General features: G+C 36.6%; 1 long non-coding RNA gene across 1 annotated transcript in view; it reads left to right on the forward strand.

The window, feature by feature from the left end:
* The window catches only part of LOC129143745 (uncharacterized), a 229571-nt gene that overhangs the window by 122244 nt on the left and 81451 nt on the right, over positions 1-25876 (forward strand). The window contains exon 3 of the long non-coding RNA XR_008547566.2: positions 15404-15539. This is a non-coding gene — a long non-coding RNA (uncharacterized LOC129143745). The remainder of the gene's footprint in view (positions 1-15403; positions 15540-25876) is intronic.

Consider the following 25876-nt stretch of genomic DNA (forward strand, 5'->3'; position numbering starts at 1 on the left):
ATAAACTTAAAGTCAGGGGATGGAAAAAGGTATTTAATGCAAATGGACAACAAAAGTCATCAGGGGTAGCTTTTCTTATATCAGACAAAACAAACTCTAAAGCAACAGCAGTTAAAAGAGACAAAGAGGGTCATTATATAATGGTAACAGGCCTTGTCCAACAGGAAAATATCACAATTCTAAAATATATGCACCTAACACTGGAGCTCTCAAACTCATAACACAATTACTAATAGACCTAAGAAATGAGATGGACAGCAACACAATAATAGTGAGGGACTTCAGTACTCCACTGACAGCACTAGACAGGTCATCAACACAGAAAGTCAACAAAGAAACAATGGATTTAAACTATACCTTGGAACAAATGGACTTAACAGATACATACAGAACATTTCATCCAACTGCTGCAGAATACACATTCTATTCAACAACACATGGAACTTTCTCCAAGGCAGACCATATGATAGGCCATAAAACAAGCCTCAATAAATTTCAGAAAATTGAAATTATATCAAGCACTCTCTCAGACTACAGTGGAATAAAACTGGAAATCAACTCCAAAAGGAATCTTCAAAATCATGCAAATACATGGAAATTAAATAACCTGCTCCTAAATAAGCATTGGGTCAAAAATGAAATCAAGATGGAAATTAAAAAGCTCTTCAAACTGAACAGTAATAATGACACAACCTATCAAAACCTTTCAGATACAGCAAAGGCAGTGTTAAGAGGAAAGTTCATAGCCCTAACTGCCTACAACGAAAAGACTGAAAGAGCACAAACTGACATTCTAAGGTCACACCTCAAGGAACTAGAGAGACATGAACAAACCAAACCCAAACCCAGAAGAAGAAAGGAAATAACCAAGATCACAGCAGAACTAAATGAAATTGAAACAAAAAAAATTACAAAAGATAAATGAAACAAAAAACTGGTTCTTTGAAAAGATAAATAAAATTGATAGATCATTGACAAGATTAACCAAGAGAAGAAGAGATAAAAATCCAAATAACCTCATTAAGAAACAAAACAGGAGATATTACAACTGACACCACTGAAATACAAAAGATCATTCAAGGCTACTATGAACACCTTTACATACATAAACTAGAAAACCTAGAAGAGATGTATAAGTTCCTGGAAAAATACAACCCTCCTAGCATAAATCAGGAAGAATTAGATACCCTGAACAGACCAATAACAAGCAATGAGATTGAAATGGTAATTTTTAAATCACCAACAAAAAATTGTTCAGGACCAGATGGATTCACAGCAGAATTCTACCAGACATTCAAAGAAGAATTGGTACCAATCCTTTTGACACTATTCCATAAGACAGAGAAAGAAGAAACCCTCCCTAATTCATTCTATGAAGCCAGCATCACCCTAATACCAAAACCAGGAAAGGACATAACCAAAAAAGAAAACTGCAGACTGATATCTTTGTTGAACACAGATGCCAAAATCCTTAACAAAATACAGTGTGGAGATTCCTTAAAGAACTAAAAGTAGAACTACCACTTGCTCCAGCAATCCCACTACTGGGTATCTGCCTGGAGGAAAACAAGTCATTATTCGAAAAAGATACCTTCACATGCATGTTTATAGTAGCGCAATTCCCAACTGCAAAATTGCGGAACCAACCCAAATGCCCATCAATCAATAAGTGGACAAAGAAACTGTGGTATATATATACAATGGAATACTATGCAGCCACTAAAAGGAATGAATTAACAGCATTTGCAGTGACCTGGATGAGACTGGAGACTATTATTTTAAGTGAAGTAACTCAGGAATGGAAAACCAAACATTGTATGTTCTCACCGATATGGAGGAGCTAAGCTCTGAGGACACAAAGGCATAAGAATGATGGAATGGACTTTGGAGACTTTGGGGGAAGAATGGGAGGGGGGTGAGGGATAGAAGACTACAAATATGGTGCAGTGTATACTGCTCGGGTGATGGGTGCACCAAAATCTCACAATCACCGCTAAAGAACTTACTCATGTAACCAAATAACACTTGTACCCCAATAGCTTATGGAAAAAAAAAAAAAAAGAAAGCTCAACTGACTTTGGTGTCTAGAGATTTTATCGAGTTTTCCTTATGTAAGGAGGATTGATGAAATCATGGCCTATGGCCCATGGCCCACATGGTTGAACTGCATCTCTAGCCTCCTCCCTCCAGAAGTCACACTTATATTGCCTGGTTCTATGTTCCAACCATCTAATCACATGGTTGTCTTTCTGGCATGGCCAGCCTTCATTTTAAGACTGTGGGTGTGGCCAGCTTCACCCTGAGTTATCTACTTAGCATAAACTATCAGGTGTGATCCAGGGCCTCACCATGAATAACAAAGACTTTCCTATCACTTGAAAAATTCCAAGGGTTTACAGATTACCTCTCAGGAAGGAGCTGGAGCTATGGCAAAGGTTAGATTTCTCTTTGGGTAAGATTAATCTTTCACTACATAGATATTATCCTTCTTTTAAGAGGTGGCACCTTCATGTTGAAATGTCATTCTTCTTGTGAAATGTGACTAAAAGTGATTAAGAAATTCAAAGACAGGGAAAGAACTAGCCCAGTGAGAGGATTTGAAGGGTCAGTGGGAGAATGGATGGTTGCTTTTGATTATGTCCTCTTGAGTTCACTTCTTCATTACACCTGCTGTTTAAGAAAGGGAAGCATATTTTGAACCTGAGTTTGTACATTAAAGTCTAAAATCCAAACTCCTTTCATTATGCCATGTGGTGATATTTTATTTTTCTACAGAAATAAAATTATAGTTTTAGATTCAGTAATGCATACAATTCCTTGTGCTTCATTTTTCTTATTCAGAATATAAAATGTTTATGAATACATTCGAAATGTTTCATTGTGTGGTTTTGTTTTTGTTTTTGTTTTTTCGAGACAGGGTCTTCCTAGAGTGCAGTGATGTGATCTTGGCTTACTGCAGCCTACATCTCCAGGCTCAAGTGATCCTCCCACCTCAGCTTCTCTGGGAGCTGGGACTACAGACATGCACCACCACGCCAGGCTAATTTTTTTTTTTTATTTTTTGTAGGGATGGGGTTTTGCTGTGTTGCCCAGGCTGGTCTCTAACTCCTGGGCTCAAGTGATCCACCCGCCTCAGCCTTCCAAAGTTCTGGGATTACAGGCATGAGCCACAGTGCCGGCATGTGTAATTATTAACTGATTACAGGACACTACTGTTGTGCAAACTTCATAAATAATTCATAGGAGTTTCTTATGTTAAAAATAGAAAGACTAAATTAGCAATATGCCTCAATATAAACTACTTTAAAAGTCATTTTATGAAAATAAATTTAAAGAGAGAATAGTGTTAATACTGCAAGATAGACACAACCCTGTTTATATCGCTACATAGTCTGAATATCATCATTAGTGTAAATAAAAGTTGACTAGGTCAGAAAGCCAATTTGCAAGACAGATCAAATAAGCTGTAAGTTAGTAAACGCACCTCATCATGTAAAAAAAATCATAGACAATAGCCATGTGAGAAGCACACATTTTCTTCATGTGAGCAAAAGGAGTTGATAATGAAAAAGATTGCTTTCATTCGACATGTTCATATTTTGTTTTAGGAAAACATATGAGATATTAATTTTAATTAATGTGGGATGATTTGAAAACAATTTTTCAATTCAATTTAATAAGTAATTACTAAATGTTATGCCTTCTTCCTTTGATAAACTGTCAATATTTCAAAGTAGAAGTTGTTACAAGTATGAATTTCATATTATAAAAAACAATGGAGTAGAATTCTCTATAGGTCTTTTTTTCCGTTGTAGTATTTAATTTTTTTAATTGACACATAATAATTGTATGTATTTACGGGGTACATAGGGATGTTGTGATACATATATAGTGATCAGATAAGGGTAATTAGCATATCCATAATCTCAAACATTTTAAATTTGTGTTAGAAACATTCAGTATCCTCCTTCTAGGTAATTGAAACTATATATTATTGTTAACTATAGTCATCCTATAGTGCTATAGAAAACTAGAACTTACTTCTCCCATCTAGCTATAATTTTGTACCCTTTACCACATCTTTCCCGGTCTTCCCCTTCCCCCGGCTCTTCCCAGTCTCTAGTGTCCTCTGTTCTAATTTTTACTTCTAAGAGATCAGCTTTTCTTAGCTTCCATATATGAGTGAGAACTTACAGTGTTTAACTTTCGGTCCCCGGCTTATTTCACTTAACATGATGTCCTCCAGTTCCATCCATGTTGCTGCATATGACAGGATTTCTTTCTTTTTTTTTATGTCTAAATAGTATTTCATTGTGTATGTATACCACATTTTCTTTTTCATTCATCTGTTGTTGGGCACCTAGGTTAAATCCATATCTTGGCTATTGTGAATAGTGCTGCAATAAACATAGGGGTGCAGATGTCTCTGTAATATAATGATTTCCTTTATTTTGGATAAATGCCCAGTGGCAAGATTGCTGAATTCTTACAAAAGTCTTGTGTTGACTTGCCCATGAATGGGACACCAGGTGGCAAGGCTATACCTTTAACTGACCCATGAAGAATGTTTATTCTAAGGAAAACCCGGAGGTTGATTTTAATCTGTCTTACCGCAGTATTCCACCTGCAGCTTCCTTTCCACATCTCCTCTAGCCATATCCTCTGCTTTTGCTTCAAGTCCAGTGGTTTCAGGCTGTCCCTAAGCCCAAGGATCTCTCTCTTTTGAATGTCCCTGTTCAGGGGCCACCATTCTGAGGACACTTCCTGTCTGTGTTCCTTCTTATTTAAGATATTTGCCTGTTTTCAGTGCATTGGGCTCTGAGAATTAGGCTTATTGGTACAAATTGGTGAAAGTGCTTATCCATTCCAGGTACCTGTTTGAATTTTAGCAAAGACAGTATTAGAGTGAGTCTAAATGCAGGAAGCTTCAGGTACGGGAGCAGAATTCTTACATAAAGCAGAATTACTTTTTCTACTTGGAACTTACTTATTTCCTACTCATCTGAGTAGCTTTGTGAGGCAGAGTTTAAAAGGTTGGCTGTTGTCTGAGTTTACAGCTTCATCTCTTATTAGCTATGTGACCTCATGAAAATTATTTAAGCTTGTTATGCTTAATAAGGTTACCTGTATCATAGGTTTGTGGTAAGGATTAAACAAGATAATATATGTAAAGTGCTTCTCTTGGTATCTCCCACACAGTAAATGCTCAATAAAGGTTAGCTGTTGTCATTTCTATTTATGTATCATCTTGAAGCACTTGGGAATACTAATGAATAGAACAGAATTCAGTCTTACTTTTTAAGTTCAAGAAATACCTATGTTGTTCTGGTTCAACTAGCAAAGGTTAAATAATTACTAGATTGGAGCTGCTTGAAGAAGCATGTGACTCATGTTTTCTGGTCTGGTAGCCAGGAGTTTGGCTGCAGGTTTTTCTTATTAGCTGCTGCAAATTGTGCTGTGTGTAATATGATGGGGCCCATGCTGATTTGGATGCTTAGTGTGTGCTTGTGCACGTGAAGGGAATAATGCTGTCTTCTCTAAGATGAAAGGCAAAATTAGCTTTTGCATTGGAGTTTGCATTATAAAGAATAGTACAACTGTTCACCCTGCCTCTTATTCCAGGCATATGTTAAGTGGGTGATTAAATATCTCTATTTCTAGTCCTAGTGCAATTTTTAATGTCTATTCTTTTCTTCACATAGTTCAAGTTGTGAGAGTCATATGTTTACCTTAAAATGTAAACAATGATTAATTACTTGCCAGTAAATGTACTGTGGTAATAGAAATACAATAAATGCAAATTAATGCTGGTTATTCACTTTATGCCTAATCTAATGGTGTTGAAAAGGCTAAATTCGCAGGCCTTGTTGCTTACCTTCATAGAATTTACATATAGTGTTCCTGAAAAAGCACTTATAAAGTATACATTTTTTTCTCTTTTAATTTTCCATAAATTTAATGATGGCTGCCTGAAAAAAAAAATGTATACTATTCTGGCACAGAAGTTACCACTGAAATGAGTAGAAATGAAGATTTTTGAAACTGGATATTAGGTTCTTGAGCCATTTTGTTGCCCTGTTACCTAAAAGGGTACCCTGTTCCTAGTGAGGCAAATAAAAATATCTGTTTATTATGATGATGATGTACTACTCAATAGCTATTTTCAGGTTGGTTGATTGATACAGCTCTGACCCTTATGAAATTCCTTAGCAATAGAGCCCGGAGCATGGCTTGACTCCCTCCTGGGAGCTGTGGTTATTAGGAACAGCGGCTCTTTTCAGATCAGTTGCTAAATATTTCATCTACTTTCAGAAAATCAGACTAAAACACAGTTCACTGCTCTTCAAGCAGTATAGGCTCTTACCATGCCTTCAGGGATGCCAAACTGCTACTGCTGTGGGGATTGTGGCATTTCAAAGGGATATTAAGACATAACATATTACATTATATGGTAGCAATGGGCCACTTCTCATTTCTTTTTTAAATAAAAAGAATGTGAAAGTGAAGAAAATGTGAGTATATCCCTAGAAGTAAAACTATATCTTTCTGATAAAATATCCCTAGTAAATTCAGAATGAGGAAAAGATGAATGTTTTGGCACTCTGGATAAATGGCTAATCTTTGTGAAAAACCTAATTATGGCAACCTAATGAAATACATTTGTAATACCAGGTAGACAAAGCCAATGAGATTTATATCAGATTTTCTCACCCTGATTCAGCAGAAGAAAAATATTAGTTCTGCTTGTGACTCTGGTTCCATTCCAGCACGTGGTAGATACTATTGGTTTCTGTTCTAAGAACTATGCAGGTTTATCTTGTGATAAAGAGAAGTAGACACGGCTATAACAAAACAAAAGGTAAAACACAACTACTCCCACAGGTCTGTTTGCCTGTGTTTTCATTTTTGTAGAATTTCTGCAGTGGAACTCTATTTTGTCTTCACTAAAGATCAGTCCTCCTGTAGGCAACGTCTACTGCTATCTAATGATCCATGTACTCTTTTAAGATGTCTCTCCTTTTTGCTGAATTGAAGCAATCCTTTCAGGATGAACAATTTTTATTTCATATGACTTAACTTCATTTGTTTCTAACTTTGAATTTACGTAATATTTCTTGTGAACAAAATCATCACACTGAAAAGGGTAGAAACCATTTTGGGAGGGCCCTCAAGTGTAGAGCAAGTTCTCCCACATCAGGCTCTGCTCACTCCTTTCTTTTCTCTTTTTAGGGACTTCAGCCTGGGCTTTTTCTAAATGATTGGCTTTCATTACTTAAAGGGTCAAAGAGATGCCTCTTCTCATCACCGCCAGAAAAGCTTCTGCTCTGTGCTCACAGCTTTCATTTCTTTGAAGCCTCTGTGCACTGTTTCCACTTGACCAAAACCACAGGGAGTTCAATTATCAAAGAATCACTCCCTTCTGAGAATTCTTAAAGAAAAACACTTCCATTCTGAGATAAGACAGCCAATGCAATAAGTTCCCCATTCACTGTGTAGGATGCTAAACAATGTCAAATTGAATTCTCTGTAGTGGGAAGTTTGGAGTGGATTTTTTTCAGCTACAGAATGGTCAGGGCACATCCATATAATGTCAGTGGGGGCAATATTGCTAATCCATCCTTTGTCACCTCTGGGACAATTCTGAATGCCAGACTGACTTCTTCCTCTGCCCAGGACATTATTGAGCCACTCTCATGGCTCTGCATTGGCACACTCCAATGCTTCCTGTCAGCAGGGCTAATGTCTTATTAAAAAGGGGTGAGTGGAGGAGGGTGTATCTTGTGATGCAGCATACCATAGTTGTTAAGATCAACACTTATTGAAAAAAATATACTTTGAAATGACACTTGGGGATCTTCTTTACTAATACAGGGATTTATATTTCAATAGAATTTTGAAAATTAAAGAAGAAAAAGACACTATGATTTGTTCAAGGTCCATTATATGTCAGGCATTTGTTGTCTCATTTAATCATAACCACAGTCCTGTAAGGTAGATATTTGTGTTTCACTCTTTATGAAGGAGAAAAGGGCTCCAATGAACTAAAAACCTTGCCCAATATCACAAGAATCAGTGTTTGAACCCAGGCCTCCCAGATTACTCATTCTGTGTGCATTTCACTGACCTGCTCACTTACACTAACATTTTAGTGGTAGGAAAATAAATCTGTCTTATAAAATTTAGACATTACAAAACCAGATTCTTGGTTACTGTATGCAGATCTGAAAATACAAGAACACAAAATCTGTAGGTGAGAGTACTATGTTCATTGTTCTGTGAAGAATACAATTAAAGTTGAGGACACAGACCAAAGAGTAAAGTTGATTCTCAGGATATTCCCAGGAGTGTGGCTAAATAATAAATGAGAATCACCTCTTTGATTTTTTTTTTAGGAAATATGGCTATGTGTTTAATGTTCTAATTTAGTAGTTAGAATAAGAGTACACATATACACACACATGCACACACATACACTTTAAAGGGACACAACATATAGAATGTTGTCCATTCCAGTATCTCCAAACTCCAACTCAAAATGAGTTGTAGCTATGAATGTGGAGTCTAAATTCTGCCTATTGGATCATCCTGATGCCAGCATTTACTAGATGAATGACTTTGGGAAAATTATATAGGCATCTTACCATGGGTTTTCTCTTGTATTAAACCATTACTATGGTTTTCTTGTCGCATTAATAGTAATGCAAAAACTACAATTACCTTTGCACAAACCTAATATGAAGCAGAGGTAAAAATATCTAACTCATATGGATGTATATCAGATAGAATGCATGTGTTTTGAACAACAGAAATCTCAACTAAAAATGATAATTTTACCCTCATGGAACTGAATATTCCAACAATTGATCTGGTTTGAGGTGTGGTTTCACTCAGGACTCAAACAAGGTCATCAGAATCCACTTCCAGAATCTGGTTCCTTTCCATTTTGGCTCCAAAAACAGGCATACAGTGGGCTTCTGGCAAATATTAACTACAGCAGTTTCAAGCTCCAAATCCTTATGTCCAGTGAAGAACATGTGAATCTATGCACTAGAATTTCCAGAGCAAATATTAAGGCTCATTCTTATTCAACTAGCTTACATTATATACTTATCCCTAAATCAATTACTGTGACCAGTTGATAAGATACTCTGGTTTTAGCTATAACATTCTTAATAGAGGACTGGGCTGAATAGCATATAGAGGGTATTTAAACTTATAGGTTTGGATACAATCACTATGGAAGTATAGTGTCAAACCAAATAACAGACAAAAGAAGCTCTTTAAAAGAAAATAATATTTATTTGGATATGAGCATCGAAATGGGAATGTGTGTGCCATAGTAAACTATGTGGGTATTCTGGGTGATAAAGACAAAGTTTAAAAAAAATAAGGAAGATTGCATAATTGTTTTGAGATAATTATCCTGGACTACAAGGATCAATAATAACAAGGGTTGTGCCAGTTGGAGATTGGACAGGCAGTTGCTGGGCAGATGTTCTTGCAGAAATATTTTTTGTGTAAGGTTGAGATGGCCTTTGTGCAAGGTTGTCATTTTTAAGTCTTTTGTGATAGTTCTTATTATCAGACATTCATGCATGAGAAGCCTCTCTTCATGGCTTTCCCCAGCTTCATTTGTCAGAGCTTTTAACACAAGTGATTCCATTTTGATTCTGACAACTTTCATAGTAGATAGAGAAGAAAGAAGGCCCAGAATTTAAGAATTATAACACTTTAATATTAAAAGGTTGAGAGAAGAAAAACCACAAGAGGAAACCAAGAAAGAGTAATCAATGAGGTAGGATAAAAACCAAGAGGAAATGTTATCCTCAAAGCCAATTCAATCACTTATAGGAGGACAGAATGACTAACTGACTGAAATACTACTGATACATTAAGCAAGAGCAGGACCTACATCTAAGAAGTAACGAGATCCTTGATGACTTTGATAACAATGATATCTGTGATGTGGTGCGAGCAAATGTCTGATTGCCATGGGTTTATAGAAAAGAGAGGAGAGAAACTGGAAAAATAGAACTTTCAAGAGGTTTGTTGCAAAAAAGGGGCAAAGAAACGGGAGCTGGTGAAATGGGTGGAGTAATGAAAAGTTTTCTCTAAGATGAGATAAGTAACATATTTCAATGATGGTAAGAATATTTGGTAATGACTAAAAAGTTATTGATGAAGGAGGGAGGGGAAAACTACTAAAGTGACATCCTAAAGGAGGTGAGAGGAGATGGGATGCAGTAGAGGGATGGGCTTTGGATAGAAGCATGGACAGGTCACCTGAAGTAGCTGGATAGAAGGGTGGGTGGCAGGTCCTGATAGGTAGGTGGCTAGATGTCATGGTGGGAATCTGGTGAAGGTGCCTATGGTTGCTCCAGGTTTCTTTGTGAAGTAAGAAGAAAGGTCATAAGCTGAGAGTGAGAATGGGGAAAGAGGTATTGGGAATTTTCAGAGAGGGGAGAAATCATAAAATGTATATATATTTTTTAGGACAATGGGAGACTGAATGGACACAGGGGATGTAGAAGATGATTATTGAGCAGCATTTTAAGGGCCTATAGGTAGCTATTTTCATGAATTTAAAATGAGATCTATCAGCTTACTTGTTTGTTTTTCCCCAGCTACATCTAATTTCTTAAGTACAGGCATGGAGTTAGAAAAGAGTTAGATTTAGCCAGGGCTGTGGTATCAGCACTATAATGAAGTGGAAAAGAGGTGACTGAATCAGGGAGTGAGGGGATTTCATGTCACCTTTTTGGCTTAAACTTCCGACTTCTCTTACTAAAATTACTGCAACAATTTCCTAAATGACATCTTTGCCTTAACCCCGCTCCTATTACATTCCTTCTCAGCATTAGAGCCAGAATTATTTTTCTGAAGAACAAATGTGAGATTGCTGTCTTCTTTAAAACTCTTTAATAGTTACCCACTGTCATAAAGTCCAAAACTTCTTAACATAGTTTCTATGGACCTTTTTGATCTGGCCTTTGCTTAGTTTTTAAGCCCTATTTCTTTCCATTTCCTCTTCACATTCTTGAATTCAGCCAAAATTAATGGATTTTAATTCCATGCTCTTTCTAGCTTCTGGAACAATCTTCTCTTATATTCACATTCTTTTCTTGGGTAACTCCCATTTGCCCATCAGGACTCAGCTTAAAACATTGATTCACTGGCTGGGCACGGTGGCTCACGCCTGTAATCCCAGCGCTTTGGAAGGCCGAGGCGGGCGGATCACAAGGTCAGGAGATCGAGACCATCCTGGCTAACACGGTGAAACCCTGTCTCTACTAAAAATACAAAAAATTAGCGAGCGCGGTGGCGGGCCCCTGTAGTCCCAGCTGCTCAGGCGGCTGAGGCAGGAGAATGGCGTGAACCCGGGAGGCGGAGCTTGCAGTGAGCCGAGATAGGCCACTACAGTCCGGCCTGGGCGAAAGAGCGAGACCCCGTCTCTAAAAAACGAACAAACAAAAACCAAAACAAACAAACAAAAAAACATTGATTCATCCAGGTGGTCTTCTCTGCAATCCCAAGACTGTTTGTGGTCCTCCATTCTTGTTGGCTTTTACTCAAAAGATTTCCTTCGAAGAATGTTTTTGCCCTATTTAAAAATGAAAAAAAAAAAAAACTTGGAATAACACTAATCTAGATTCTAGATTAATCTTTTCACTTCACAGGTTCAAATCCATAGGTAAATAGTGGGAGAGCCAATTATCTCAGCAGCCTCAATTCGTTTATCTTTCATTCCAGTTTCTTTCCACTCATATAACTGTGATCACTCCCCTGACTGCTGCAGTTTCTTTATTCTCAAAGATTCACACTTACAGAGTGCATGGTACCATACCTAGACCTCTAACGAGCAGGATCATAGCTGCTTTCAAAGAACTTCTAAACTCACAGGGAGAGAGTTATCAACTAATAATTATTACCTCATGGGAGCGGCGCAATATTAGGGATATGCATAATGTGTGCCTAATTTCTAATTCTAGTTTATTGCTGATTATTTTCTTGTGTGTTGATTACATTGATCAAACTATAAATTCTTTGCATGCAAAGTGCATCTTTGTTTTTTTGTGTGTCTTTCATCATTTCTGCTTAATGTCTAGGATCGGGTCTGCCTCCTACCAGGACCTTAATAAAACTTACTGATAGAATGGCACTAATTCACTGCTTTCTAGTTCCCGTAAAGCAATGAATGTTTGGCCATACCAAGCAAGGAATGTAAAGAAATTTCTGAATCAGATTGCCTCTAATCCTATTAAAAATGATAAAAATTATATTGAAGAAAGTTCAACTTAAAAGAGATAGTGATATAATACTAATAATTTCTAACGCTGAGCCATGTGCTCCCCAAAGTACTTTATTTATACTACTTAATTTAATGGTCACAATGAACCAATTCTGTCATTATTCTTATTATCACTACCATTTTACAAATGAAGATACTAAAGCACAGAGACTTTGAAGAACCTTTTAAAATCACATGGCCAAAAAATTATGGAGCTGGGATTTTAACCCAGGCAATCTGACTTACATGCACATATTTGATAAAGTTACTGATCTCCTTCAGGTTCCGGTTAGCAGACCAGAACTTCTTTTCAGGCCCTGTTTTTTCAAAAACTTTCTTTGTCTTAGGCAGGAGGATTATATCTGGTGTATATATATAATAGTATATTATACATACCACAGTCATGTCTGATTAGAGACATTTCCTTATATTCTGAGCAGCACTCACAGTTTTACCACTGTTGGTATTAAAATGATTACAATGCATGTGATCATTTACATTTTCTGAAGCTGATAATGAAATTAGAAAATTTGAAAATCAGACTTTTTTTCCTGGGAGAACTGAAAAGAATAATTGAATCGGAACAATTGAAAACCTGATTAATCTGCATAAAATGCAATTGAGTATTTTCCCCAAATAAAACTATTACAAATTTAAAATGCTTTCTGCATCATGAGGTCAGTCTGTTATGCAGTGATTAATAATTAAGGCAATTTGTTTTCCATCACGCAGAAGCTAATATTAGATAACCTGTACTCATAAGCAGACAGGCTACTTTAAGCTTTCCTTTCAGAACTGGGCCAACTCTCCAGAGAATCCAGACTCCCTTATTTGGAGGTAGATCTATAAATTGACTGATACTCACACATACCAAAAAGGCTCTTGGGAAGGCCTCTGAGAAGGTCAACCCCCCACAGGCTACTCACTAAAAGATAAATGAAGGAAAACAGCTTTTATTAGACATTTACTTTTTTGGATGAAGGTAGAACTTCATGCTCACATATAGGATCTTCTTATAGCATACTATAGTCACACCTAGAATCCTCCTCTACTTACAGTATACTATCCTATATTCATGAATTTAGGCTTAGGATTCATGGTTCTGCTGTTAGGATAGCCCTATGCTACATATTTTCCTGAAATATTTAAGGTGTCTTAGAGGTGTTTCAGATGTTTTAAACAGCTACCCTGGCCTTTCAGTCAGCTAAAGGGCAAATGGAAAGCACTATTGCCACTGATAAAGAAAAAAGACCTAGAATATAAAGATGATAAAGATTTTTAAAGAACAAATGGCAACTTAACAAGACAAGCAGCGGTCAAATGTGCAAGAAAATCAGTAAAAAGCTATTGCTTTTTGAAACATCAGAGAAGTTCCTGCTTTAAAGTCTTAATCTTGTTAAGATAAGAATTTGTCAATCAGCTCAGTGGGAAAATTGGATTATACTTTGACCCATGGTTGGATGAGTTGCAGATTATCTTTCAGGACAAGAAATTAAATAAAACTAAATTCAATAAATTCAATTCTTCCTTGATGTAGGACATAAATATTCTCTAGCCACCATCTTTTTTTTTCTTTTCTTTTTTTTTTTTTTAACCAAAAAAGATAAAATGCTGCTTATACAAAGACTTTCTCCAGGGAATGAGCAAAGTCACTCTCCAGGAAAACTAGATAAATAAATAAAATAAATTCCTCTACCCAATTGTCTGAGGCGTTCAAACCAGAGCGACTCCATTTTGAATGAGGGCTAGGAAAATTAGGTTGAGACCTGCTGGGCTGCATTCCCAGAAAGTTAGGCATTCCTAGCCTCTAGATGTTTATGGTTAAGGGAACAAATTAATAATGCTTACTAAACAGACCCAGACTTGGGAGTGTCCAGATATCCCCATATCTGAAGAACAAAGGCATTCCTAATTTTGCTTTAAAGATAATAATATCGATTCTTGCAAAATATAGTGGTTAAGAAAATTAATCCTTTATCACAAACCCTTGTAACAGAGCACATCTCCCCATATAAACAAGCATTGTACCCATGGTGAACATGTTCCTCCTCTTACTTTCGGGAACATCCTACTCTGTCTGTGGAGTAGCTGTTCTTTCAATACTTTACTCTCTTAATAAACTTGCTTTTACTTTGCTCTGCAGACTCGCCCTGGATTCTTTCTTGCTCAAGATCCAAGAACCCTCTCTTGGGGTCTGGATTGGGACCCCTTTCCTGTAACACAATTATTGCTTAAAATCCTTCCACTATTGTTGTTTTCTTCCCTCAGTTATAGTCCCTTGCATTTACATAGTCTTTTTTATTTTTCAGTCACTCTTATAGACATTGGTGATTGTCTGCTTAAAGGCTATTTCCCTCTTCTTCTTACTAATGAAACTCTTCTGTTTTTAGGTGTTAGTATTCCTTTCCCTGAAGGTATGCTTCAAGGAAGACTGGCCTTTGCCACAGGACAGAAATCTTGATAACCCAATTATGCTTTTTTAGATAATTATGGCTTGACTAAGCCAATGTCGGTAATTCCATTGCCTACTGACCAGAATGGGTTAAGAAGTACCATGTGACCTAATTCAGGCCACTGGAGACCTAATTCTCCAATGAAACATAAGGAGATGGCTAAGAATTCAGAAAAAGATTTTTTAGATCTTAAATGATACACAAGGATTTGTTTTATTTTCCCTCTTTTTTTCACCTCTGGACATTGCTGTTTATGCATGTACTGCTATACCCATTTTGAGCCCCGTGATAAGAACTGGCTGACAAAATGAGAATAGCAGAATGGAAAATAAATCTTTGAGTACTGATTTATTTTTTCAAAAGAAATCAAATTTCATCAAAACAATTTGAAATGACAGGATGAAGAAACAAAATCAATGTTTATTGATAGACATAAAAAAGAATTTTTCAAGTGGTTTTCAGGGTTAAAAGAGAAACTACACAATGTCAGAACAAGCCTAGGAAATACATTTCTTCATCCTTTCTGGCACACAGTAGGTCCTGTTGGGGCTCAGAACTGTATTCCCCAAAGACTGGCAGTTGGATGTGATGACAGGCATTGGAAGCTGCCACAGAATCAAGGTCCTTCTAACCTCGTCTCATCTCTTCCCTTCTCTCCAAGCACAAGGAAGGACTTTCTGGAATCTACTTATCTGATCAAGAAAGCTTCTTTCCAAAAGAAATGCAATTGTCTTGAGACTTCTTCCCTAGGGATCTGATCAACTAACCAGAAAAGAGCAACCACCAGAGAAGAGACTGTGAGTTAAAACCCCACCCCAGAGACTTTTTATCTATTCTTCTGAGGGCAGCTCCAAGAGTTTACCTGGGGAACTCTATCTGCATAATAAGGGTACCTTTGCTCCTATGCAGCACTGTCCCTCACCTTTCCATAAGGTTTGTCTCCCACTTCCCAGGTTTATACATCTGTCTTCTATGAAGAGAATATTTAAGCCCAATCACCTGGCTCCTCTTCAAGTTCATATTTTGTCTGGCTCCCATGAACACTTGTGCATGTAATAGTAATTAATTTGTTCTCCTTTTCCCTTGTTAGCCTGTTTTATATTATAGGGATGTTTGCTATAACCTTTTACAATGGGGAGAAAAAAGATCATCCCATGTCTGCCCCTATAATTTTCAATATATCAACAATTAGATTCTTGTTTATCCTTTTTGTTTTGGTATTTTGTTGTATCTGGGTGCCCTGTAAATGTTTGATACTCTTGCTTTCCACATAGAAGAGTCTTCTGAGTTAGGTCAGTGCTGTTGGATTGTAGTCAGTGGAGAATGTGTCAGTCAGGAATGTGCATAAAAGCACCTTCCTACCTCTCCCTCTTCATCTTCTATGATTCCTCATACCCATTTGAATCTTTAGCTAAACACCACCAGTATATTTCTTTGACACTGATATCCTCTCTTCTGCTTCAGTGCCATTGTCTATTGTACATGACGTAACCCTAAGCTACCTCTGCTGCTACTATCAGTGGATGTAGCCTTCAAGTGTTATTCATGGGATTTGTGGAGTTACTGAACAATAGAAAAATCTGTTGTCAACTCTGATTACAAGAATGTAATGATTCTTCCTAAAATAAAAGGAGAAATCTTTCTCTTTAGCAACATGGGAGAAGATGAAAACAAAAATACAGCTACTGTTCTGAGCAAAGAGAAGAAAAGCCATTTCAAGGGGTAACAAGTAAAGTTTTTATTCAGCAAGCAATTTCAGAGCAGATGGGTTGGGGGAGGATAAAGGAAGAAAGCAAAGTCTTTGTAGAAACCATTTGGTTAAGACTTAGTTCTTGAAACAAACTGAACAATAGCAGGGACTCAACAGTAAGTCTTCTAACAGGATGAAATGAGGCTCCATCACAGACAGCATGCGTTTGTGTATTGGAGTGCACCAGGAGAAGCAGAACTTGGAAGATATGGTTTCTCACAGCTTCCTTAACTCAGAGGGTGATTTCAATAATTCTCAAAAAGTTCTTGCTGGCTGGGTGCAGTGGCTCACACCTGTAATCCCAGCACTTTGGGAGGCCATGGCCGGCCTCCCAAATGTCAGGAGTTCAAGTCCATCCTGGCCAACATGGTGAAACCCCGTCCCTACTAAAAATACAAAAATTAGCTGGGCATGGTGGTGTGCACCTGTGATCCCAGCTACTTGGGAGGCTGAGCCAGGAGAATTGCTTAACCGGGACCCCGGAGGCGGAGGTTGCAGTGAGCCAAGATCACACCACTGCACTCCAGCCTGGGCTATAGAGCAAGACTCCATCTCAACAACAACAAAAAAAAGTTCTTGCCGTGTTCACAAAATTCATCCAGGTATTTTGAAGCATAAGTACTTTTACTGGGTACTTACTCCTACTGATTTTAATAGGTGCTATAAATTAGCAAAATAAAACCATCAGAACTCTGATAGGTCAGGGTCCCATTAGGAAACAAAAAGCTATCAAAATAGGGTTTATTTGAGGAGCGGTTAATGAAGGGGACATTTATAAAAGTATCAGCAAGAGAAATCACAAGAGAGTGCTTGGGACCTTTCTAAACTCCCCCTATTATTATTTTGTCTTTTTACTGGGCTATTCATTTGTATCCTCTAAGATATCTTTTGTAATAAGCTAGTAATCTTATAAGTAAACTGTTTTCCTGAACTGTGAGCTGCTTTAGCAAATAATGGAAAGTGAGGAGGGGGTCATGGGAACCTTCAGTTTGTAGCCAAGTTGAACAAAATATTGGGCAACCTGGTGATCTACCACTTGAAGTTGGCATCTGAAGGCAGGGAGGGGTGGGCAGCCATGTGGGTGTGAATCCTTAACCTATGGGATCTGTGCTAACTACAGGCTGTTAATGCCAGAATTACTTTGTATGGGAAACCCACATATCTTTTGTCAAAAGTGTTCCATGTTGAATGTGAGTATCAAGAAAAAAATAGTTTTTTTTTTTTATACAGTTAGTAACAGCAGGATGCTACTGCCACTCCTAGTTCTAAAGGGACAAAGGGACAGAGAAGTCACTGGAACCCAGAGAGAAGGTCACCTGTCAGGAGCCATGGCCATTGGTAGAGGGATTCTCATAGGGTTAACAAGAATTGCCATAGTCTTTAGGCAGAATTATAGTTAGAAACTGACCAGGGTGCGCTTTGACCCTGAAGCTGCCGAGTAACTGAGAGTCATGTAGCTTGCTGACCACCTAATCCCTCATTGTTCCTATAGATAGAATCTCTGACACTGGACCTTTTTACGCAAGAATTGCTTAAAGTATTTTTCAGATCCCGAATTCGCAGAATGGCTGACATCAGCCTGTCTGAAGACCCCCACCAAAGACCTGACTCAGCACAGGAATGCAGTTTCGTCTTCCTGTCCCATAATTTCACCCCTCACTTCTCAACCAATCAGTGATCCCCGCAATACCCATCACCTGGCCAGGCCCTTTAAAACCCCTAACCACAAACCCCTCAGGGAGGCAGATTTGAGGTTTCCTCTGGTCTCTTCAATTGACTGCATGATGATTGATTATTAAACTCTTTCTCTGCTGCAACCCCCAGTGTCTCCATATATTGACTCACTGCATCAGGCAAAGGACTCGTTATGGTTATAGTATGCAGCCAGTCCTGACTGGCTCTTCAGGGAAGAAGCTGAGGGAATACTTTTCCTAAACCTCCCTCTGTTTCTTCACTCTGATATTCTGCTGGTCCTTCCTATTGACTGAACCCAGCCAGAATGTCAAGACGCAAAGAGCTTGTTGATCCAGTTCATGGAGGTCAGCCTGCTGCAAGATAGGGATAAGGGGAAACTAGAGATCACTAACGTGATTCATATTAGGATACCTCCTTCATAAGCTTTAATGGTTTAAATCTGAGTGTACTTGTAGTACATCTGAACATAGTATTTATTCTACCCAAAATGCCTCTTAATTCTCCAGTCTTCTAAGTCACAGCAACCTCCCCTCTGCTAACCCAAGCTCCATCTGGCTAAAGGTCTAGTTCAAGACTTAAATCAAGTGTTCCCTCCCTGAGAAGGTAGGGTCTGTTTGTGTCTATTCCTGATGACTAGCTAAACCAGTTAGAATTAAGATCGGCTGCATAAAGAAAAACACCTAAAAGGAGAACGGCTTAAATGTGATAGAAGTTTATTCCTTACTTATGTAAATTTGATCTACTTAGAAAAACCTACAAATCTCAAAGATTTGTCCTGTAGAAAATGAATGAACTCACCCCATGTACTAGGATCCCAGGTTGAAGCAGAGTTTGTCTACGAAGCTCATAGTCAGCTCACAAATTGAAGATGGAGAAAAAAAACTAGTTTCTACAGGCTTGTAATAATGTCCAAAGAATAATATAAATAAAAAAATGTAATAAGAATAATGGTGGGAGAAAAGGACTTGAGAAACATTGCAAACACATTTTTTTAATAGTATACAAGAAATGTAGAGAAAAGGGGATCTAGTCATGCCAACTCTTTGAAAGCAGCTCTCCAAATGATTTCTTCTCCAATAAGGGTAACCATTGCCCAATTATATGGTTCTCCAGTTACAAGTACATTTGAGGAACTGGCACAGGAGGATAGGAAGATTTCTGCTAATGATGGTCAATGTTTTCAAACTACATAAAACCTTGAGTAATTGTTGAATGGAGACCCATTTACCAGTTAACTTGGCTAATTGTACTAACTGCCAAGTAAATGGGGATACTGTAGCCCTGCAACCAGACATCACAAACAGCAGAATCATCTATTCTTTGGTCAAGTAATATTGGACTTTATTTGAAAAAGAGGTAACACTCAGCGAGATATCTTGCTATCTGCTGTTACTGCCCTGGATTTTATCCAATTATATTGGCTACTTCATTTCAGTACTAATTTCAAGAATGTGCTATTCAAAGACTGAGAGGAGAGAGAAAGAGCTGTGTCACATGCTTCTTAATTCTCAAAAAAATAACTTCAGAGCAAGTTAAATTCCATTTAAAAATGAATATTACAGACAATCATTTTGGAGGAACTAATTTTGCTCATTAGTATTTTTTCAGTGACTCTTACAATGATGGGGGCACTTTGTATGAATACTGTGATTATACTCTGGAATGTGGTTGGGATTTTGTCAGTGGGCTAAACACTTCTGCTGTGGCTTTCGTGATGGCTCTTGCTCCTGCTATTGCTCTCTCCATTCCTTCCCACCCCAATTCCCCAAAATTCTGCTTATACCTCATATTGAGTAATATACAGAGTTTTAAAAATTATTTTTTGTTGTGGAGAAGTAATCTAAATATAGCTTCTGGAAGAAAATAATTTGAACTCTCAGGAGAGAGAAAGGAGGTTGAATATTTAGATAGGTTCACACTTGAACACCAACTTTATTAGCTTATGAGAATCCAAGAAAGAAAGGAAAGAAAAGAAAGGAAGAAAGGGAGAGAGGAAGGAAGGAAGGACAAGAGTAAGGATGAGTGGGATGGAGAGAGAGAAGAAAGAAAAATATCCTTCAAATCACAGGAATGTTTGTGAACAAGTAACTCAGTGAACTGATCCTGACCAGTACTATGGCATTTGAGATTCGAGATAGCAATCATATCATAACTTTTGAAAGATATTTTACAAATCAATAAAGCAAAACTTTCAAAGAGAAATGTAACATTGCTCCATAACATTTAGACATTTATTTGGTAGAATTCTGAAGAATTTAATTCAATTGGCAGAGACTTAACACAGTATACCTATCCATTAAATCTGAAGAGAAGAGATGAGAATAAAATTCTAACTAGATTTTTTACTGCTTTTGTTGCCATAAAAGGAAAATATATCTCTCTACTGATTCAACACTGTTGTATAGCTTGTTTTATAGAACGGAATTTAAATTAGTCTTGACTATGCAGGAGTTTTCTACAGGTGTTCCGGAAAAGAAGTATGAATTCTGGTTTAAATGTTAGTTCCCAAATAAAAAAGCACCAGGTTTGCTTTCATATGTCTTGGTGGAAATTAGCTAGAAACAGTTTATCTGTCCTTGAAAAAACATTTTTAAATTGGCTGTAAAGTTTCATCTTCCAGATGGGCAGCCTTAAGCGGGCCCTGCTGAGATGGCACATTAAAGGCCTAAATATGCCATCCGTCTACACATGAATTCCCCAGGTTGACAGTAAATATTTAAAGAGTTGCTGGTTTGTCATGAAAACAGAACTCCACCTTGTGTCTTTGTAGGATGGTTTATAAATAAATCTGTTTTCCGCTTTTCCTTGTCTAATCATTTTTATTTAAAGGAGCTGAGCCAGCTGCATTTTAAGGGCTCACCAGTACCTTGAGCCACATAGCTGAATTACATCACCATTAGAAGCTACAAATAGCTGCCATTGTGTTCTATGGATGCTACCAATACTCATTCGTGTTTCCAGTAGAAAGCACTGCTCTCTCTTATGGACATAAAATGATACCACTTGCTCAGCAGTGAGACTATAGTTATATTCACTCATTCACGTGCAAACGCTGTTCTAGGCTCTGTTAAGTACTGAGTCTACAAAAACAATACTAGCAATCATGATAATGATAATATTTATATCAACAGCTAAGCAACCACTGTCACCATTGAGTAACCACTGTGTGGTAGGCATAGCCTTTTACTTAGTGCTTATGTAGGATTTTATTTAATCCTGTCCAAAAGTCTTTGAGATGGATATAACCTCAGATTTATAGATATGAAATCTTCAGCTCAAAGGCAATAATGTTATTATTGCCATACAATGGTCAACCATAGAACTAAGATATGCTCTTCTAACTGGAAACTTACTGTATTTTTCTATTCATTTTAAACAAGTCAGTTACATTGATTATAAGGAAGGCACTTCCATCTGAGACAGATTGACCCACATTGAATTATGACAGACGGATCCCAAAGGCTATAGCTATATAGGGGAAGGATGACTGCTAGGTGCAAAAAAATAGGAGAAGGCAGATGAGAGAAAGCAAAGTGTATTGATTCAATGAGGAATGCTATGCATAATGAAAGATACAGAGTGATACCCATCTAAGTCTTCATCTGGATTTCTTCAAAGTTTTAGACTCCAGAATTACCAAAGACTTCCTTTTAATTCTGGACAACAATAGAAAGACTTGCTGCTGCTTATTGAGTGCTAACTCTGTATTAGGAACTGTACCAAGCGCTTACATACTCCATTCAATTCAATCCTACCAAATGCAGTTCTGTGAGGTAAGTATATGTGCTCCTATGGTTTACTAAGCCTTGGTGAGATAAAGTGGCTGCTTTAAGTTCATATAGTTTGTAATTGCAGACCCAGGATTTGAATCCAGTCAATGCTCTTCACCACTACACCTACTGCTTCCTATATAACTATATAACTAAGACAGGAGAAGAGTTATTTGACACAGAATTATATTCTACCCTTGACTTAATCTCTATCATCCTGAGACATTTCAGATAGGAATCAAATATAGAAAAAATTGTGTTCACTCAATGAATGTATTGTGAGATGACTTTTTTTTTTTTTTACTAGCAGTCTAAATTTCAATGTTCAAAACTCCATGTTTTGTGTATGGGAGGTGATAGCAAATTTTAATATAGGGTGTATTTAGTGCATCTTGAATTTAACTCCCATTTTTAAAGGCAATAATCTATTGTATGGTATTTTTTAATGTAAGAAGCAAATTTCTATACTTGCTGAACAGACAACTGCATATCCAAAGACAATATTTTGCCAGCAATTAAGCTAATTATAATAACAATTAATGTTTATTGAGGACTTACTACATGATAAGCCTTCAGGTATTTTATTTAATCTTGACAAAATGATTATCAGGAACATCTGAAAGCTGCTATAAAGCAAATATTTTTGAGAACCTACTATGTGTTCGTGAAACTCATATTCTAGAAGATGTTAAAGTAGTTAACTAAATATCTCAAGGTGAAGAATTAAGTAATTTAGGAAAGAAATCAGAAAAAGAAGTCTTTTTTTGTGTCTTACTATCTTGAAGTCCTCTCTCTGAAATAATTCACTTTAGAATAACTTTGGGGCCAGTGATAAGACCAAACTTCACATTGAAAGATACACATAATTCACACACATAATAATGCAATAATGATTTTGCTGTTTCAAAAGGTAGAACAACCTACAGTTGCTTTGAATATGTTTTGTTAAAAAGAATTGAATGTGTTCCAATGTTCAAAGCTGATGATTATAAAATTATTTATGTAATTGAAATATTCTTATTTTAAATAAAATATTAAAATATCCTTTTCAATAATACAAAATATTTCAGCAAGTAGGTGAGAAGCAGAGAAAATTTGAAGATGATGCCACAACAAAACTTCTTTCTAAAATTCCACTCCTAAGATATTTTTTCTTTTATTTTTGTCTAAATTAATGCATGTGAAGGTTGTACTTACCTCTCTCTGCTTTTGTTGTCATTTTTACTACCAGTGAAATATCACTAAGTTGTCAAATGTTGATGTTTTGTGGAGTTCAAATGTCCTTTGAGAGAATATTCAAGTGTAAACAGAAGGGAGATGCATAACCAGCAAACTGGATCAACTGTGCAGTCTGAAGGAAAATAGCTTCTGTTGCTTTTTTTGTTTCATTCATATTACATATAGTATTCATTGAAGGAAAAGCAAATAATCACCCCCAAATTCTGCTCTGAAATAACTGCAAAAACATTTATGTTTATTATGGCTCTCCATCCTTTTTTAATGCATATAAACACAAAATATGTGCAATATATGTGGTAATAGTAAAATTGATTTTTTATTTAATATTTTATAAAAGTTTTTGTCAGTATCAATGAATATAAAACTACATCATGAGTTTTTTTCCTATGTGCATAGCATTCTATTTTGTCATAGGATATTAATCATCTTTAGTTGCATATCTTTGTTTTTTCCCCAAATTTTCAATATTATAGATAATATTACAGCAAAAATATTATATGTAAATGTCATTATATAGAAACATACATTTATATATATAAAACAACATTTTTATATAACTATGTAAGTAGGCATATAAAACAAAATTTACCAGAAGTAGAATTGTTATTCAAATAATATGCTCACTCAAATGGAGTAATACATACTACCAAAATGTCTACCAGAAAGATGGTACCATTTTAAATCCCTAACAACAGAGTATAAAAGTACCGTACTAATGTTACTACATCTTGCTAAGACCTGGTATTACCATGCTTTTAAAACTTTCCCATACTGAGAAGTAAAATATAACGTACTTTTCTTTTAAATGTGCATTTATTTAATTTCTAGTGAATTTGAACATACCATATAGTTCATGAATTAGCATTTTATATATGTGCCCATTGTTTTGTCTTTTGTTGAATAAATGAATTATTTGCCATGTGTATTGCAAACATACTTTAGTTTGTCATTTACATTTATTTTTATGGTAATTTTTATTTCAATAAAAATACTTGAATTTGTTCAATCTAATTTATATTCCTAACCTATAGTTCATTGCAAACTGCTTAAAATTAAATTCATAAATGGGATCATGTGTGATCAAATGTGCTTTGGCACTCGAGTCTGAGACTCCTTGAAAACTTTTCACTATTAGTAGATTTTTCTGCTATCACTAGCTAGAGCATTCAGAGAACTTTGCTATCATTTCCTAATATTTTCCATGCTCAGTCATTAAAAATTCAAAAGCAATGGTAGAAAACAAACTGAAACTTCATGGGTGATGAAATAAAATTGAGCTAGTTATAAATACAACATTTTTTTTATATTAACTTGGTGCACTTACTTCACTAGAAGTCTGGTTAATCAGCCCAATCCTTTATACTTCCAAATTTTAGATTCCCCCTTTGCTAGTTAAACTCATATTGTTATATAATATTATGACATTTAAATACTTTAGAGATAACTTGTCTCCTCATTTCTCAAATGACATTAACAACTTACATAAGTTGTTAATAACTTGATCAAGATTACTCTGTAGCAAGACTAAAAACTAGGTCTTTTGATTTTTACACTGCATTATACTTCTCTTCCATGGGTCAACATCGGCGATATTTGCTGATTTTAATTTCAACAAATTGTTTGAATTTTGAAAAAAAAAAAACAAAAGTAAAATTATGTGGCGTGATCAACACATTGAGGGATAATCCCAGAAAGAAATATGTTCCTTTGTTGACCAGAGTCCAGAATAAGGCTTCTCAGTTGCTTTATTGCTACTCCCAGCCCAGGAATCCAGGTTTTAATCAACAGTCCTAAGAGAAAGAGGGACCCTACGTGAGAAAGAAATAGAAACTGAATTCACATTTTTAAAGGAAATTCTTCATGAAGGATTGAGATATTATAAAATAAACAAAATTTCGAAAACCGTGTGCAGAGGACTAGAACTCAGTCTTATGGTTCAGGTGATTTGAAATATATCTCCAAAAGGAGCACCAGAATGTAGCTGATGAGGGCAAAAGAAAATAAGAGTCAGGTGCAAAAGTCGGGATTTGGGGCAGGTCAAATGGATAAAAGTTGGCAACAGAGTCAAAGGTAGACCAGAAAGTAAAACTGGGTAAGACGTTCCATAAGAAAGCATTAGATCAATTGGACTGAGGTTCTGGCTTCAATCATCTCTTTCTTCACATGATCAAGGGTTGGATGCCATGGGGGAGATTCTTGGTTTCTGGCAGTCCAAGTCTTTCTTTTTTGTTGTTTTTAGAGACAGGTCTTGCTCCATTGCCTAGGCATCGGAGTGAAATGGCCACCATGCTTGCCTAATTTTTTTTTAAAGTTTTTGAAGAGATAGGGTCTTGCTGTGTTGCCCAGGCTGGTCACAAACTCCTGGCCTCAAGAGATCCTCCTGCCTTGGCTTCCTAAAACACTAGGATTATAGGCATGAGCCACAACACCAGATCAGCCCCAGAGCTTTCATTTGAGATGAACATTGTTCTTAGTCCAGCCACTTGGATGCCAATGAGCTAATCCTGCCCTCATTTGGTGTCAGAAAATCTCAGGTTCAAATCTCAGATTCACTGTATTATTAACTATGTGATGTATGGACAATTTGGGTATACTCTTTCAACCTCAGTTTAGATAAAAATAACTACCCCACTGGGCTCACATTAAAAATATTTGTATAATGTAACAAACTATATATATA

This window comes from Pan troglodytes, chromosome 3 (genome assembly GCF_028858775.2).
Source record: "Pan troglodytes isolate AG18354 chromosome 3, NHGRI_mPanTro3-v2.0_pri, whole genome shotgun sequence".
In the NCBI taxonomy this organism is placed as follows: Eukaryota; Metazoa; Chordata; class Mammalia; order Primates; family Hominidae; genus Pan; species Pan troglodytes.